This window comes from Rhinatrema bivittatum, chromosome 3, assembly GCF_901001135.1.
Source record: "Rhinatrema bivittatum chromosome 3, aRhiBiv1.1, whole genome shotgun sequence".
Classification (NCBI taxonomy): domain Eukaryota; kingdom Metazoa; phylum Chordata; class Amphibia; order Gymnophiona; family Rhinatrematidae; genus Rhinatrema; species Rhinatrema bivittatum.
The window spans coordinates 487,039,700-487,055,765 of NC_042617.1; the positions used below are offsets into that span (position 1 = coordinate 487,039,700).

The 16,066-nt window shown below is 45.4% G+C and overlaps 1 protein-coding gene across 1 annotated transcript in view; it reads right to left on the bottom strand.

Annotated features, from left to right (window-relative positions):
- Positions 1-16,066, bottom strand: part of TDRD6 (tudor domain containing 6) — a 408,994-nt gene that overhangs the window by 282,560 nt on the left and 110,368 nt on the right.

Consider the following 16,066-nt stretch of genomic DNA (forward strand, 5'->3'; position numbering starts at 1 on the left):
GGCGGGTGCCTGCAATAAGGGCGAGAAGGGCCGGGGCAGGGTCAGCCGGAGCGGCAGCAGGGCCTGGACGGGACGCTGACTGCATCTGTACAAAGGCGTGGATCCCCTTAAATAAGTCAACCCAGGAAATGGAAGCGGTGTCTAGCCATCGGGGTACCAGGTCCCCCGGAATTCCTAGCTGTTCAGGGCGCCCCGCTAGATCCGGGGTGGCCCCTGGGGAACTGTCGGTAAACCTCGATTGAGACTGGTCCTGGCCCGAGACTCCCACGGCCTCCTCACATTGGGCACAAAGGGAGTCTGGCTCCTCGCTCTGCGTGGCTCTAAGCTGGCATGCTGAGCAGAGGCCTAGAGCTTTCACGCCGGAAGCAGGAGGTGCCGCCTCTAGAGACGCCGAGGCGTTTAAATGTTCCATCGCGTCTTGCAAATGCAGGGCGCCGGTGCTTATGCTGCCAATAATATGCGCTCAATATACAATATGCGCTCAACAATATGCGGTCAGCAATATGCGCCCAATAATATACAATATGCGCCTAATAATATGCGGTCAGCAATATGTGCTCATACAATATGCGCTCAACAATATGCGCCCAATAATATACAATATGCGCTCAATAATATGCGGTCAGCAATATGCGCTCAACAATATACAATATGCGCTCAATAATATGCGGTCAGCAATATGCGCTCATACAATATGCGCTCATCAACAGGCGCCTATCATGGGCGCTCAATACCTGAGGCAGACAAATGGCGACCTCCACGGCGTGCCACATGCAGGCAACGCCGCTGATCCTCATCCCTCGGAGACCAAAAAGTAAGAGATATACGCCTTACCTGATCCTCAGCGCTTCCCGGCTGTAACCCGGGCGGTCTCTGGCTGCGGGGGGAGAGGGGAAATACCTTCACCACTGCGCTCGAGGAAATGCACCCGCTGCCTCTAGGCCGCCGAACTCGTCACGCTCGGGGCGAAGTCCACGCCGGGACCGAGGCACCTCTCAGCCAGGCCCGAGCCCTTCTCGCTCGGAAGCTAGATCCCTGCCGCGATTCGGACACCGGACCGAGGCCTAAACCTCAGAGGGATTGCGGAAATCACCTTGAGAAACTCAACTGGGGGAGGGACCCGAGGGTATCACCGCAGGAGTGCGGGGCTCGTCGTCTGTATCTTCTTAGAAATTTAGTAAGTCAAAAGTAGAAAGTAGATTTGGAAAACACGCTCAGCGAGCGTGCAGGAGCTCCAAACTGCTTTGGAGACGGAAATTACTGAGTTGCTTCACTTCCTGTGGGGGTATATGTACCCGTGCTAACGTCAGATCCGTCTCCAACTGCTAGCACGAGCACACTATACCCACTTGTTCTGAGTCCATCTGGCTACACGCCAGGAAATTACAATTAATTCCAAATTTAATTTTCTTATGAGACATCAATATCCCTTAGCCAGAGAAGCACAGGAAGGTATTGCTTCACTGCATAATAGAATCTAGTGGGTCACCTTACAAATACTCCCTTGTTCCCAGTTTTAAAACCTTCTGGGGAGTGGTGATTAGTGCAAGACTTAAGTGCACTAGGTGAATTGGTATTAGCTGAATACTATAATGTTACAAATCCAGCTACAATTCTTAAAACAGAATCTTTGGGCAACTAGTATACAGTTTTAGATCTGGCTAATGAATATTATTGTGTGCCTCTAGCTTTTCAGTATGATAAAAAACTAAAAAATACTTCTCACTTTCAATTGAAAAAATTAGAGTACATTTTTCCCCTGTAACCTGCTTAGATTTATTTATTAGATACCAGTGATTCTGGGAGCTACATTTACCATTATAAGATTAAATCACACTTGCATAGAGCATCACAATAATCTCATCTTAAAAATGCATGAGACCACTTGCACAACTTTAGCACTACTCACATCTGTGCTCCTTAATTGTAGAATAGGAAGAAGATGTAGCTCTAGGAGGCTGGAAGGCAGGAATGTATTTCTACTCCATGCTCTGTATTCTCAAAGTATGCCTACCACATACGAAAACAAGCTTTTAGTAATTAGAGTCATTTGTTTGGGTAGTGAAAGATAGTGCTTGTTTTAATGTCCAGAGGTCTGAGGGTTGAACAAAAATATTAAGCGTCTCTTTTTCTAAGGACCTGGGCAGAGAGCTTACAAGAGAGAGACAACAAATGAATACGATATCGCAACCGGTGTTCATAGGTTTACAAATTGGCATTGCCGCTAAAACCCATTTTGTCCTTTATTGGTACAGTATTTAAACATTTGGCGATGCTGCATTAAAAGATCTTTTGGTTTGGGATAATATTATTGAAGACTTCCAGAGATGTAGCTGTGGTATTCTGTGGTAGCAGGAGTGACTCTGAGACTGGTGGCATCTTCTAGACTAATGCCTCAATAAAAGTTTTTAAATAGATCAATAAATCAGTTTGTCTATAAGATGTCAGCTACCTTGGTATCATTTTTTGGTATTTAAGAAGTATTGTACTGTGGCTTCTAATCCTGAGTACTACAGTTAGATTATGAAATACTCAATCAGGATATAAGCTTAATACATCAGGGACCCAATTTTGTACCTGAACTAGTCAATCAAATTATCTGATATAGCCTTTTCTAACAAATAACTTTAGAGCTGCATATTACCTGCATAAAATGTTTTAGTTGATCCCTAAAGATTTTTAAATTATAGATGTAAAGCAAGTTGAGGAAACCAACACATGCTGAGTAGGGCTTCATAGGAGTAATAAAATAATTGCCTTTAAGATTTTCAAATATGGCAGAAGGTAGGCTAGGTATTGTATAATGATTTCAGTCCAGGGTGTACACCTAAGAAAATGGAATAAGAGAAATATCTCTTACATTTGCAGACTTTGCAGCACAAGAGATTACTAAACAAGCTTGTTAATTAGCAGTTAAGGAATGTGTACAAACTAGAGCACAAAGGGTAACAAGATTATGAACAGTGCAGCAGCTGCATGAATTTGTGGGGAAATAGAAACTGGTTACACCCAGCTGGTATTATCTGTTATGCTTTAAATGTTTAAATTTGATATTACATGGGTCTCATTGGCCTATGCGCAGCATGTGGGTTCCAAATCTACAGCCATTTTGTTCTTTTGTAACCAGGGCTGGAAAATAAACTATGGCTAGAAATGTTTCTCATTTTTTGTCATTGTATGCTAGAGAAAAGAGTAAAGGAGCTGAAGATTTAACTAAACTCCCAATTAAGTTATATTCTAGGCAAATGGAGGAATTACATAAGCAGAAAGAGGGAAAAGTGATTCTAGATATTTATTTAAAAACTTTTCTTTACCGTCGCTAAGTTATATACCATCGCAACGGTTTACAAATAGGCACATAGACTAAGGTAAGTAAATGTAGGATAGAATAAATGCTGAGAAAGTATCTGTGGTAAACAGGTTTCAGATGATGTGGAATATAGAACCAGTGGAAGTGATGCTTGGTATTCCCAGAATTAATTAATAGGTGCAGTAATCTAGAACAGTGGTTCTCAACCGGTGTGTCGCGACACACCAGTGTGTCGCCAAGCTCCGGTAGGTGTGTCGCGGCTCCCGGTGTTCCACTGCCCCGCTTGTGCTTCCCTTCTCCCTAGGGGCGGGGCCAAAGAACGAAGAGATGCTGCGCGCCAACGCCAGCAGGGCCGAAGAATGAAAAGACCTGCGCGCCGACGCCAGCGGGGCCAAAGAACGAAGAGACGCTGCGCGCCAACGCCAGCGGGGCCGAAGAACGAAAAGACCTGCGCGCCGACGCCAGCGGGGCCGAAGAACGAAGAGATGCTGCGCGCCGCCGGCAGCTGAAGAGCAGAGAGACCTGTGCGTCACCAGCGGCGGGGCCGAAGAACGAAGAGACGCTGCGCGCCGCCGGCAGCTGAAGAGCAGAGAGACCTGTGCGTCACCTGCGGCGGGGCCGAAGAACAAAGAGACGCTGTGCGCCGCCGGCAGCTGAAGAGCAGAGAGACCTGTGCGTCACCAGCGGCGGGGCCGAAGAACAAAGAGATACTGCGTGCTGCTGCCGGTGGCTGAAGAGCGCAGAGACCTGCACGTTGCTGGCGGCAGGGCCGAAGAACGAAGAGACGCTGTGCGCCGCTGCCGGCGGCTGAAGAGCGGAGAGACCCTGCACACTGCGGGAGACGGCTGGAGAGACGTTGCGTACCGCGGGAGGTCAGGCCAGAGGTGGCTGAGAAGGGGAGGCCAAACAATGAGAAGAGGCTCGACGTGAGCTTGTGTGCTTGTGGTAGAATGGGTGCCTGGGTGCATGAGTGAGCTTGTGTGCGTGTGTGTGTGTGGTAGAATGGGTGCATGAGTGACAGCTTGTGTGCCTGTTGTAGAATGGGTGCATGAGAGAGCTTGTGTGTGTGTGTGTGGTAGAATGGGTGCCTGGGTGCATGAGTGAGAGCTTGTGTGCCTGTGGTAGAATGGGTGCCTGGGTGCATGAGTGAGAGCTTGTGTGTGTGTGTGGTAGAATGGGTGCCTGGGTGCATGAGTGAGAGCTTGTGTGCCTGTGGTAGAATGGGTGCCTGGGTGCATGAGTGAGAGCTTGTGTGTGTGTGGTAGAATGGGTGCCTGGGTGCACGAGTGACAGCTTGTGTGCCTGTTGTAGAATGGGTGCATGAGTGAGAGCTTGTGTGTGTGTGTGTGTGTGTGTGGTAGAATGGGTGCCTGGGTGCATGAGTAAGAGCTTGTGTGTGTGTGTGTGTTAGAATGGGTGCCTGATTGCATGAGTGAGAGCTTGTGTGTGTGTGGTAGAATGGGTGCCTGGGTGCATGAGTGGGAGCTTTGTGTGTGTGTGTTAGAATGGGTGCCTGGGTGCATGAGTGGGAGCTTTGTGTGTGTGTGTTAGAATGCATGCCTGGGTGCGTGAGTGGCAGCTTTATGTATGTGTGTGTTGGAATGCATGCCTGGGTGCGTGAGTGGCAGCTTTGTGTGTGTGTGTGTGTGTGTGTTAGAATGCATGCCTGATTGCATGAGTGAGAGCTTGTGTGCCTGTGGTAGAATGGGTGCCTGGGTGGTGAGTGGCAGCTTTGTGTGTGTGTGTGTGTGTGTGTGTGTGTTGGAATGCATGCCTGGGTGCGTGAGTGGCAGCTTTGTGTGTGTGTGTGTGTGTGTTAGAATGCATGCCTGGGTGCGTGAGTGGCAGCTTTGTGTGTGTGTGTGTGTGTGTTAGAATGCATGCCTGATTGCATGAGTGAGAGCTTGTGTGCCTGTGGTAGAATGGGTGCCTGGGTGGTGAGTGGCAGCTTTGTGTGTGTTGGAATGCATGCCTGGGTGCGTGAGTGGCAGCTTTGTGTGTGTGTGTGTGTGTTAGAATGCATGCCTGGGTGCGTGAGTGGCAGCTTTGTGTGTGTGTGTGTGTGTTAGAATGCATGCCTGGTTGCATGAGTGGCAGTGTGTGTGTGTGTGTGGTACAATGGGTGCATAAGTGCCAGTGTGTGTAGTTGTAAGTGACAGAGTATGTGTGAGCTTGTATATAAGTGACAGCATGTGTGTGATTGAGAGAGACTGGTCAGGGAGGTGACTGGTGTGTGTGTGAGGAAGAGATACTAGTTAGGGAAGTTACTGGTCTGTGTGAGACAGAGATTGGTTGTGACTGGTTGTGGGCCCTAAGGAAGAGGACTGTGAGGACAGAGCTTCAGCAGCCACTGCTGCTTCTGGTGAGTGCTATTGGCCTGCAAGGGAAAGGAGTAGGAGAGTTGCTGGAGAGGGTAAGTAAAGGCAACTTTTTAAGTTTATTTTTCTTGATTGATTGCCATTTTAATTATTGGGTGTTATGTGATGTGTCTGCTGTTTTGAAATATTTTGATATTTAGACAATTTTTAATAATTTTTATGAGTTTTTAATTGTTGGATGTTATTCTGTTCATCAGCTGTTTTGTAACATTTATTAGTATAGTTTTACAATTATTTCTAAGTGGGTATCTATAGCAGCTTGGCTTGCTCTGTTTTCCCAATAGGAGGTGTATTAGAGTTTAGGTCCTGGTTAATTACTGTCTTTTCATAAGGAGGGGTATTGTGCTTGCCAGTAAAGAGAGTTTACTTTGCTTTTACTGAGATGTCATCAGATCCAGAATATCTTTTTTTTGTATGGTGAGCCGTACGGGTAATGCCCTAGTTCTGCTCTGCACCCATTTTTGGGGGTCGACGTGGTTCCTGAGGATGCAGAATGTATATTTACATTTTGTCCCGTGATGGTCACATGTTCAGTGTGTCACGCATGTGAGAACCATCTGTCAGGTGTGTCCTGGCCGAAAAAAGGTTGAGAACCACTGATCTAGAAGGATGGGAAGTATTAGAAGAAGGATAAATGGCAGAGGTGTTTAGCCCTTCATAAGGAGTTAGTTTTGATCCTGACAGGAGTACAGGTATTGAAATGTTGATAGGATTTGAAGGACAGAATAAGCTGGTACATAGGACAGCTAAGACTAGCATACAGTTACAATGAAAAGACGTAACAAGTCAGTTTTTATATATGCACCAGATTATCCAGTAAATTTGTTAGGTAGGGATTTGTTACAAGCCACGGAAATAGAGCTTTCTTTTGCATCAATCTCCAAAGTTGTGCATTCAGCCAGACAGTTTTTTACTTTCACATACAGACAGGAACAGTTTCTATAGGTGCCTGTTTCAATTGAAGCCCTTCTAATTTTTAAACCTTGTCCAAGACCTTCAGACTTCCAACTGATGCATCTGTGATTATCTAAACGATCTATTAAGTACAGTATTTACAGGATCTATGTGCAAGGCACCCTACAGAACTACTTATATAAAGAGCATAGAAAGGAAATAAAATAAATTCTACCAAAGTACAAAATTGTCTGTCCCAGGTTTCATTTTTAGGAATTAAGCTAGGAGTTGATGGTATAAGTATTGATGGTGTATTTGCAGGACCATTAACAAAGGTGGCAGACTTTCAATCTTTGAATTACAAAGCACTACCATTATCACCTTAAGAAAAGGAACACAAAGGGTTTTAAATCCCAGATGGAGAACAGTTCACTCACCACACCTTGTGTAGTATGTCCCAGTTGCTTAACAAAAGAAACAAGAAATTTGCTTGACTGCTATTTGCTGAATTAAGATATATCATAATGTTAATTTCAATGATGCTGCAATTCCACTTTAACTATAACCTTACTTTATTGTATGCCAGAGTTTATATCTTTTCAGACTGAAAAAGAAAACACCTTCCTTGCCATTTGAGCTGTAAAGCTTGAAGATTATATTTTTCCTCAGTTTGATTTTCTCATTTTTAAATAGATCATTTTAATTTTTATTTTTGTTTCATTCTGGATCGATCCAAATACTTTTTGGTCTACTTTTTGAGCTCAAATATGTTACTTGTTATCTGTTTTTTGTGTTATTTGTGTGTCATGACACCTGAAGAATGCAATGAATGAATCTGTGTGTCAGTTTAGTGAAATGCATGTGTCTGTGTAATGTCTGAGCACTTAAGTTGTTTGTGGTCCTGACTATTGCATGTTACCAATAATTAAGAAGGATTATTATTATAGCAGATGTAGGGATTACCAGATATAGGGAGCTAAGGCCATGATAGAATTTGTCTCATTGATTAATTTGAATTTGTTTTGCTTGTTATATTAGGCTTTAAATAACATATTCATCTAATACTGATTTAAGAGGCTATGCTCGGATGTCAGAAATCCACCCAGCTGAGAGATCTGCATACGTCAAATGTCATTGATTTCAGAAATCATCCCATCCTATGCACAGAAGTCATCGTGCACTTTTCATCATATGGACCTTTATTTCATATGTGATAACTGATTGTCAACAACAAAAAATATGAAATGATACACCTAGTCAATATTTTAGTCATGTACACATTTAAAATAGTCACTATTTAGATTTTAAGTTAATACCACAGTCTGAATTAAAGCAGTCTTTAGTAGCCTTACAGTTCCAGTATTTTGTAGCATTATGCAGACCTATACCTTATAATGAGTATATGCATTTACTTGCTGAGTCAGTGAGATGATTATTTGATATGTTCTTTTTTACTTTAATCTATGAAAGCTAATCTGATCAGACTAACCACCCTGTCCCACTGCTGGCCACTTGACAGTGTGATATGTCTTGGTATAAATCAAATATTCCCTTGAGGTAAATTCTGCTCTATTGCTGCTTCTGCACAAGTATTTTTCTGTACCCAATATACTGAATTTAGTGAGCCCCTTCTATTTTTCCCTATATACCTTTTTGAGCATTTCTTCCTGTAACACTACCTATTGGTTTCTTTACCTAGAGTTTAGTCACAAGCGCTCACAGATGTGCTCTGGTAGTGTGACACTTCTGTTCACCTAGGCCCATTTCTGTCAATGACCAGAACATGTCTTATTTTTTGCAACACTTTTATAACTTGTCCCACAGGATGTATGCACAACACAGTATGAGTCCTTATGCTGTCCTTCACTTTTCTGGTAACGTGCATTGATTATATCCCTGCTTGCCATTGTAATGAATATTATCCTGGGTAGTTGTTTACAATAACAGTATTCCTTGTAAAGACTTGCCCAGTATACCTAGTATTATATGAGAAACATAATATTTTCATACTAGTCTCTCTTTGTTCTCCTTACCTTTACCTGTTACACTGAGGAAAGCTCCGCCTACAAAGGTCATGACGCGCTCCCATGCAGCATGGCTAAATCATCTATCTACGGAAACACCGTTTACGGTAAAACTTGCTTTTTCCCATCGTTAGCAGGCTGATTTAGCCATGCTGTATGGGAGTCCCAAGCTATTGATGGTGTCCTGCTAGTGTTTTTCGGAAAGATTAGGACATCCATCGGTATGAGAGAAGATAAGACTATCAGTGTTGGAGGTTTGACAAGACTGCTAAACCTAGTGCAGCATCCGAAGCAGATTCTTGTTGTAAACAGTAATGTAAAGTATAGGTGCGTAAAGACGACCAAGTCGCTGCTTTGCAAATGTCCAATAGTGGTACCTTGTTGAGGTGGGTCACAAACGTGGCTGTGGCTCTAATCTGATATGCTTTAGGTTTCGTATCTAGTTAAGGAACGTTTGGAGTAGCAAAACTGAATGCATTGTGATAACCAGTTGGCTATCGTTCTTTTTGAAACTGGTTGATCCGGCTTATTAGGATTAAAGGAAAGAAAAAGTTGAGAAAGTCTAGTCTTAGAATCTGTTCTCCATTTATAATAAGCTAGGGCCCGCTTGCAGTCCAGTGAGTGCAATTGACTGTCCCTGTCTAATTGATGTGGTTTTGGTTTGAAAATAGGTAGGGTGATTTTCTGATTCAGATGGAACGCCGATACCACCTTGGGCAAGACGGTTGGATGAGGGCGAAGAGTTACTTTGTCATGGAAAAATTAGAGGTATGGAGGGTAGTGAACTAATGCTTGAAGTTCACTAACTCTGCCTGCCAACGTAATTGCCAATAGGAAGACTGTTTTCCAGGTAAGATATTTTATATGGGAAGTGTCCATGGGTTCAAATGGCGATAACATTAATTGCTCTAAAACTACATTCAAGTCCCATTAAATTGGTGGTCGCAAGTGGAGCAACCTATGCATGAATCTTGAAATTAAAGGGTGCTGCGAAATTGGAACCCCGTTGTTAGTGTGATGGAAAGCCGCATAGCACTAATGTGGACACGAACAGATGACGTAGCTAGATCCGACTGGTACAGGTGATGTAAGTAGTGAAGAATGTCCGTCACTTCTGAGGAAAAGGGGTTAAGGTTTCTGTGATGGCACCACTGAGAATACCTGTGCCACTTCCCCTTGTAATTATGTCTGCTGGAAGGCTTTCTGGAAGAAATAAGTACGTCCTCTATGTGGGTTGGAAGTGCGAGAAGACTTAATATTTGCATTTCAATCTCCATGCCATTAGGTGAAGGGAATAATGCATGGGGTGGAGTAGAGCTCCTCCCTCCTGCGTTAGGAGATCTGGGTCGGCTCCTAGAGGCGTTGGGGCAGCTATGGATAGACGGAGGAGACAGGCATACCATGGCTGTTGTGGCCACGCTGGAGCTATTAGAATCATATCTGCTACATCCTGTATACACTTCTGAAATTGTCCTTGAGATAAGAGGTATGTGTATAGTAGGTGCTCCGTCCTGGAATGAGAAAAGCATCTGGAGCGTATCAAAGTTTGCTGGGATAAATGGAACAAAAGCGAAGGACTTCTCGATTGTCCTCCATTGCAAAGAGGTCTATGTGTGGATAGCCCCATTTGTTGAAGAGATCTGTCGCTACTTGCGGATTGAGCATCCATTCGTGTGGATGAAAAATTCTGCTGAGACTGTCCGCTGTGGTATTGTCTAGGCCTGGTAAGTAGGTAGCCTGCAGAGAGATGTTCATCGTCTCTGCCCAATGAAGAATGCGAAGGGCTTCCCAACAGAGAGTCCACAAACCAGACCCGCCTTCTTTGTTTATGTAGAACATGGCGACTTGGTTGTCCGTGAAAATCATTCGTCGCTTCCCCGCCACGTGAGTGGAGAAGGTTTGGAGTGCATTCCAGATCACCCTAAGTTCAAGTAGATTTATGTGGAGTTTTGATTCCTTGGGGGACCACAGACCCTAAGTTTTCAAATCGGTCAGATGTGCTCCCCAACCTTTTCGTGCAGGCGTCTGTGGTGAGAATCATCTGTTAAGGAGGCTGTCTGAAAGGTGCTCCCATGGAGAGATGTGATTGGGAGAGCCACCATCGAATGTCCTGTTTCATTATTGAGGTAATTCGAACCCTTGTTGATAAAGGTTGTTTGTACTGGCACCACTGACTCTTAAGGCCCCATTGTAGTTGTCACATGTGGAGTCTTGTATGAGGGACCACATGAATGGCTGCTGCCATGTGACCTAGCAGTTGTAGGACATGTCGTGCCGAGGAACTTGCTTGACTGTGCATGCGTTGTGCTAGAATCAAAAGGGTATGAGACCTGTCCTGAGGCAGCTAAGCTCTGTTGTGTATGGTGTGAATTACTGCTCCAATGAACTGCAGTAGTTGAGTGGGCTGGAGCTGTGATTTTTCGTAATTGATTATAAATCCCAGCTTGTGGAGACATTGTAGAGTCGTAGTCATGTGTGACTTGAGTGTGATCGGGTCTGAGGCTACAATCAGCCAATCATCTAGGTAAGGAAAGATTTGAATTGATTGTTGCCTGAGATGGGCCACCACTACCACTAGACACTTGGTGAATACTCGGGGCACCGAGGAGATGCCAAATGGTAGCACTTTGTATTGGTAATGAGTGTTCTGAATTCGAAAACAGAGGAAACGCCAGGAGGATTGGTGCATGGGAATGTGAGAGTATGCATCCTTCAGGTCGATGGAGCACATCCAATCGTTCTGTTGCAGAAGAGTAAGAATGTTCTTTAGAGAGGTCATTTTGAATTTCTCCTTCTGGATGTGTTTGAGGTCCTGAAGATCTAGAATGGGTCGAAAACCACCTGACATCTTGGGAATGAGGAAGTACGGGGAGTAGAATCCTTGATCTTTCTGAGGATTCGGCAGTAGTTGTATCGATCCGTTGAGAAGAAGTTCGGGGACTTCTGTTTTTAAGGATGGAATCGGATGTTCGAATCCCTGAAGAAGTGAGGTGTGAGGTAGAGGGGATGGGGTAACGAAGTTTAATTGGTAACCTTCCCTCATTATTTGTAGGACCCATCGATCCGAAGTGATGGATTCCCAATTGTTTTGATAGTACTGCAGGCGTCCTCCAATTTATAGCGGTAATGGTGGCTGGACCGGACTTCAAAAAGCCGGGGGCTGTTTTTGCTGGGGTGTTGAGCCCTGCCTGGCTGGTTGTTGCTGACGGGAACGTTGTCGAGGAAGCGAAGCTTGCGACGATGACGACCTCGGTTGTGCAAATGGTTGCAGTCGGAAAGAGGAATAAGGGCGAAATTGATCTCCTGAGTATGATTTTCTTCGATAAGTTGTATTGTATCTTTTGGAGTTAGAGTGGTATTCCGTAGGTGTTTTGAGAGACAGAACCGCTAAGTTTTGTTCTTTCAGTTTAGAAACAGGCTCTGCGAATTGATCACCGAAAAGGTTTTGAGCTTTGCAGGGAATATCAGCCAACTGTTCATGGACATCGCCCCGAACAACGCTTGTGCGCAACCAAGCTATGTGACGAGCTGCGATTGCTTCCGAGGAGTTTCTTGCAGAAGTTTCAAAATTCTCATAGATGGAATGAAATAAATGCCGCAATCCTTCCTCAATATCGGTAAAGGATTGCACTAAAGAATTTTCGTCTGCAAGGCAGAGAGGCCGTAATTTTTGTAAAGCTTCAAAAAGATATTGTGTTACATAAAATTGAGGAGAACTAATTTTGGAGGACAACATTGCTGAATGGTAAGATTTTCGGCCAAATACTTGTCTTTACCCGGCAGCGTATTAGCGTGAAGTTTTGGTCGCTTTGCTTTAGACAATGCGGATTCCACAACTATTGAATTGTGAGGAAGCTGGGCTGAGTTGTATGTGGGAGAGTTCCTCATGCGGAATTTCAAATCGGTATATAAAAATTAAAAATAAATAAATAAATAAATCTGTTTTCCTAGAGGTTGAAGCAGTGGTAAACTGCTTTTCCCACATTTTCTGAAAAACATTTTCAAGAACTGCATGTGCAGGTAAAGCAGTAGGTTCATGAGGAATGTCAAATATTTTCAAAATTCCAAGCGTTTCAGAGCGGGGGTCTGACACCTTTCTGGTTTCCACATTAAGGAGTGCCCCTACTTTTTCAATAAATTTTGAATATGTAAGGTCCTCTGGCGGGGAGTAGGCCCATTGAGGAACTAGATGACGAGACCGATGTGATTGGCGATTCCGGATTGTAAGGCAGATCCGGCATAGGTATTTGTAGGAACCTGGTCATCCACAGGAGAGGTTTCCTGAGGCGAAGATGGTGGTGCAGAATCTTATGGGGGATTATTATTATTTCCTTGCAAGGTTTCTAGGTCATCAAAGAACGTAGACAATGCTTGAGAGATTCGAGACATTGCCTTCGATGCCAAAGCTCCACTTGGCATGACAGTATGTCCTGCTGCTAAAGGTGGGCGAGTAGGTGTTGCTGGTAGCAAAACGTCTTCAGGAGATACGACTTTTACGGGTGAAAACTCATAAGAAGGTTTGTGTTTCTTAGGTAACTGTTCTTGTAAAGGCGGGGAATGAGTCCTCCATTTGGAAACCGATGACATATCAGAATATATGGAACTCGCCCTTGAGGACAAAGAAGGTGAATTAGAGAGATACTCCACATCCACATCTGAAAGAGTTTCTCTGGAATGCGAAGAGTGACCAGAGTGTACTGAAGCTGACGTAGACTTGTGCATATGCACATGGTGACTGTGTGAACTACATGGCTTCTGCAGATGTGTGTGATGATGCCTCTTTTCCTTATGTTTTAATGAAGGTGGTGGCGCTAACGGAGTTATAGGAGCTCCCTGCGTCGATGGCGTCGTGGGAGGCACCGTATGCATCACTGATTTCTTAAACGCATCATGCGTCGATGACTTTTTGGGTTGCGCTTGATGCATCTATGGCTTCATAGACTGTGCATGATGTGTAGATGGCGCCGTGGGTGCTGAGTGATGCGTCGCAGGAGCAGTAGACGGCTCAATATGCATCGATGGCATCGTAGACGGGGCATGCGTCTAGTGCTTTGTATGTCAATTATTCGCCGTAATCTAATGGCGACGACGTTGCATGGTGCAAAGAGCCGGAGACAGATCCCTGTGATCCGGACAATGCAGCTGGTCTTTGTTTTTCGATAGGAGTAACTAACTTCGACCCCTTTTTCGACTGTTTGGGCACTGTCTGTGTGTACCTGGGCTCCGACTGTGCCATGTCTCGAGGCTTCTCCTTTGGTCCCAGGGAGGAAGCCCGCTTATGGTGCGTTGGTTTCTTCACCCAGTCGGGCGATGACTGCGTCGACAGAGCTGGGGCATACGAGCCCGATGCCCTGAGCCAGTCCATGCGTTCCACTCATAGACTGCGCGCTCGGGGGGGACACCCGTCCACAATCACGACAGGATCCTTGGTCATGATCGGGCCCGAGGCAGATGTAACAATAATTATGTCCATCTGTGATGGACATAATTTTCCCACATTGGCAATACTTGAAACCGGAAGGTTTCGGTGCCATGTTGGTGAGAAAAAATGCTGAAAAAAATCGCGAAAAAGATGGGTAAGAAAAAATATTTTTTCACTGAGAGAAAGCCCGCGGAAAAAAAGAAACTGAGGGAGAAATGGTTGATTTGCGCGGGAACACATCGCACAGATGCACAGAGTTCAAGCTCTGTGACTCACTGAGGGAAGCTCGGCCTATGAAGGTCGCGATGCGCTCCCATATAGCATGGCTAAATCAGCCTGCTATCGACGGGAAACTGCTGCACCTTCAAGAACACCCAACCACAATTACGTTGGTAGTGTCATGATCTATGCCAGGCAGCGACAGCAGATGGAATGAGTATCTAGCACCCACAATGTTTAGATTACTTACCTGGTAATCTTCTTTTCCTTAGTGTAGACAGATGGACTCAGTACGAATGGGATAGTATCCGCGTGCTAGCAGTTGGAGACGGATCTGACGTCAGTACGGGGGCGTATATAGCCCCACAGGAAGCGCAGCGACTCAGTAATCTTCCTTGCAAAAGCTGTTATGGATGTGTGTACTGACGCTCAGTGAAAAGTGAAAACAGGATTCCCCTGACCGATTGACAGTGGCTGGAGACCGCCAGCATTCCCAACCGGAAAGCATTGACACCTGGTAAAGTGCACGCTCTCATGTAAACAAAGGCATGGCTTACCTGGAACCGGTGAAACGCATGCACACAGGCAGCGGGGCGGGATGCTGAGTCCATCTGTCTACACTAAGGAAAAGAAGATTACCAGGTAAGTAATCTAAACATTTCCTGGCGTGTAGCCAGATGGACTCAGTACGAATGGGATGTACAAAAGCTTTACCTCCCACCTGGGCGGGAGGCTGCCTGAGGACCATGCAAAACCGCCCTCGCAAAAGCTGAGTCCTCCCTGGCCTGGACGTCCAGACGGTAGAACCTGGAAAAGGTATGAAGGGAGGACCACGTCGCTGCTTTACAGATGTCTGCCGGAGACAGCATCCGTGATTCAGCCCAAGATGCCGCTTGGGCCCTGGGAAGAGCGGTGCAGCTTACCAGCGTCGGCGCTTCTCGGCTGGAACACAAGCGGTCTCCGGCTGCGGGGGAAGGGAGCACCTCGCCACCGCGATTGAGGATATGCACCCGCTACCTCGTCCACGCCGGGATCGAGGGCCTCGTAGGCTACACCCGAACGTCGTCCGGGGGCTATGTCACTGCCGCGGCTCGGCAGGACAGAGGACTTTCCCACCGGGGGAGCACGGCAATCACCCCGGGAGCTCGCTGGGGGAGGAACCCGAGGGTATCTACCGCAGAAGCGCGGGGCTCTAAGCCTGAATAGGCAATAAACAACAAAGTAGAATCTGAAATGAGAAGAAAGAGAAAAAAATCAAAGTAGTCTTGGAAAGCACGCTCGACTAGCGTGCAGGCACTCCAAACTGCTTTGGAGACGGAAATTACTGAGTCGCTGCGCTTCCTGTGGGGCTATATACGCCCCCGTACTGACGTCAGATCCATCTCCAACTGCTAGCACGCGGATACTATCCCATTCGTACTGAGTCCATCTGGCTACACGCCAGGAAAATGAAGGTTTTAAATCACTGACTGCAAGCTTCTAGCCTTAGATTTCTCCAGTTCTTAAAATAACTGAAAAATGTCGAGGGGATGCCAAGAAGCAAGAGAAAAAGATGTAACCAGGAAGAAAAAAAAAAAGGGTAGGCCAAAGAAAAAAAGACCAACACAACCATAGAAAGACTGGGAACAGGTCTGTACTGAAGCTCAGATGAAAAATTTAATGTCTCACAATGCAGCATGTGCAACGCCCATGCATGCATGCTCAGTAAGACAGAGTTCAGAACTGGGTCTGTGCTGGTGTCATTGCATGGGTGATGTCATCATTATGGCTGATTTATGCCTGCTTATGGATGGAGAAATTCATCACAACTGATTTTGTT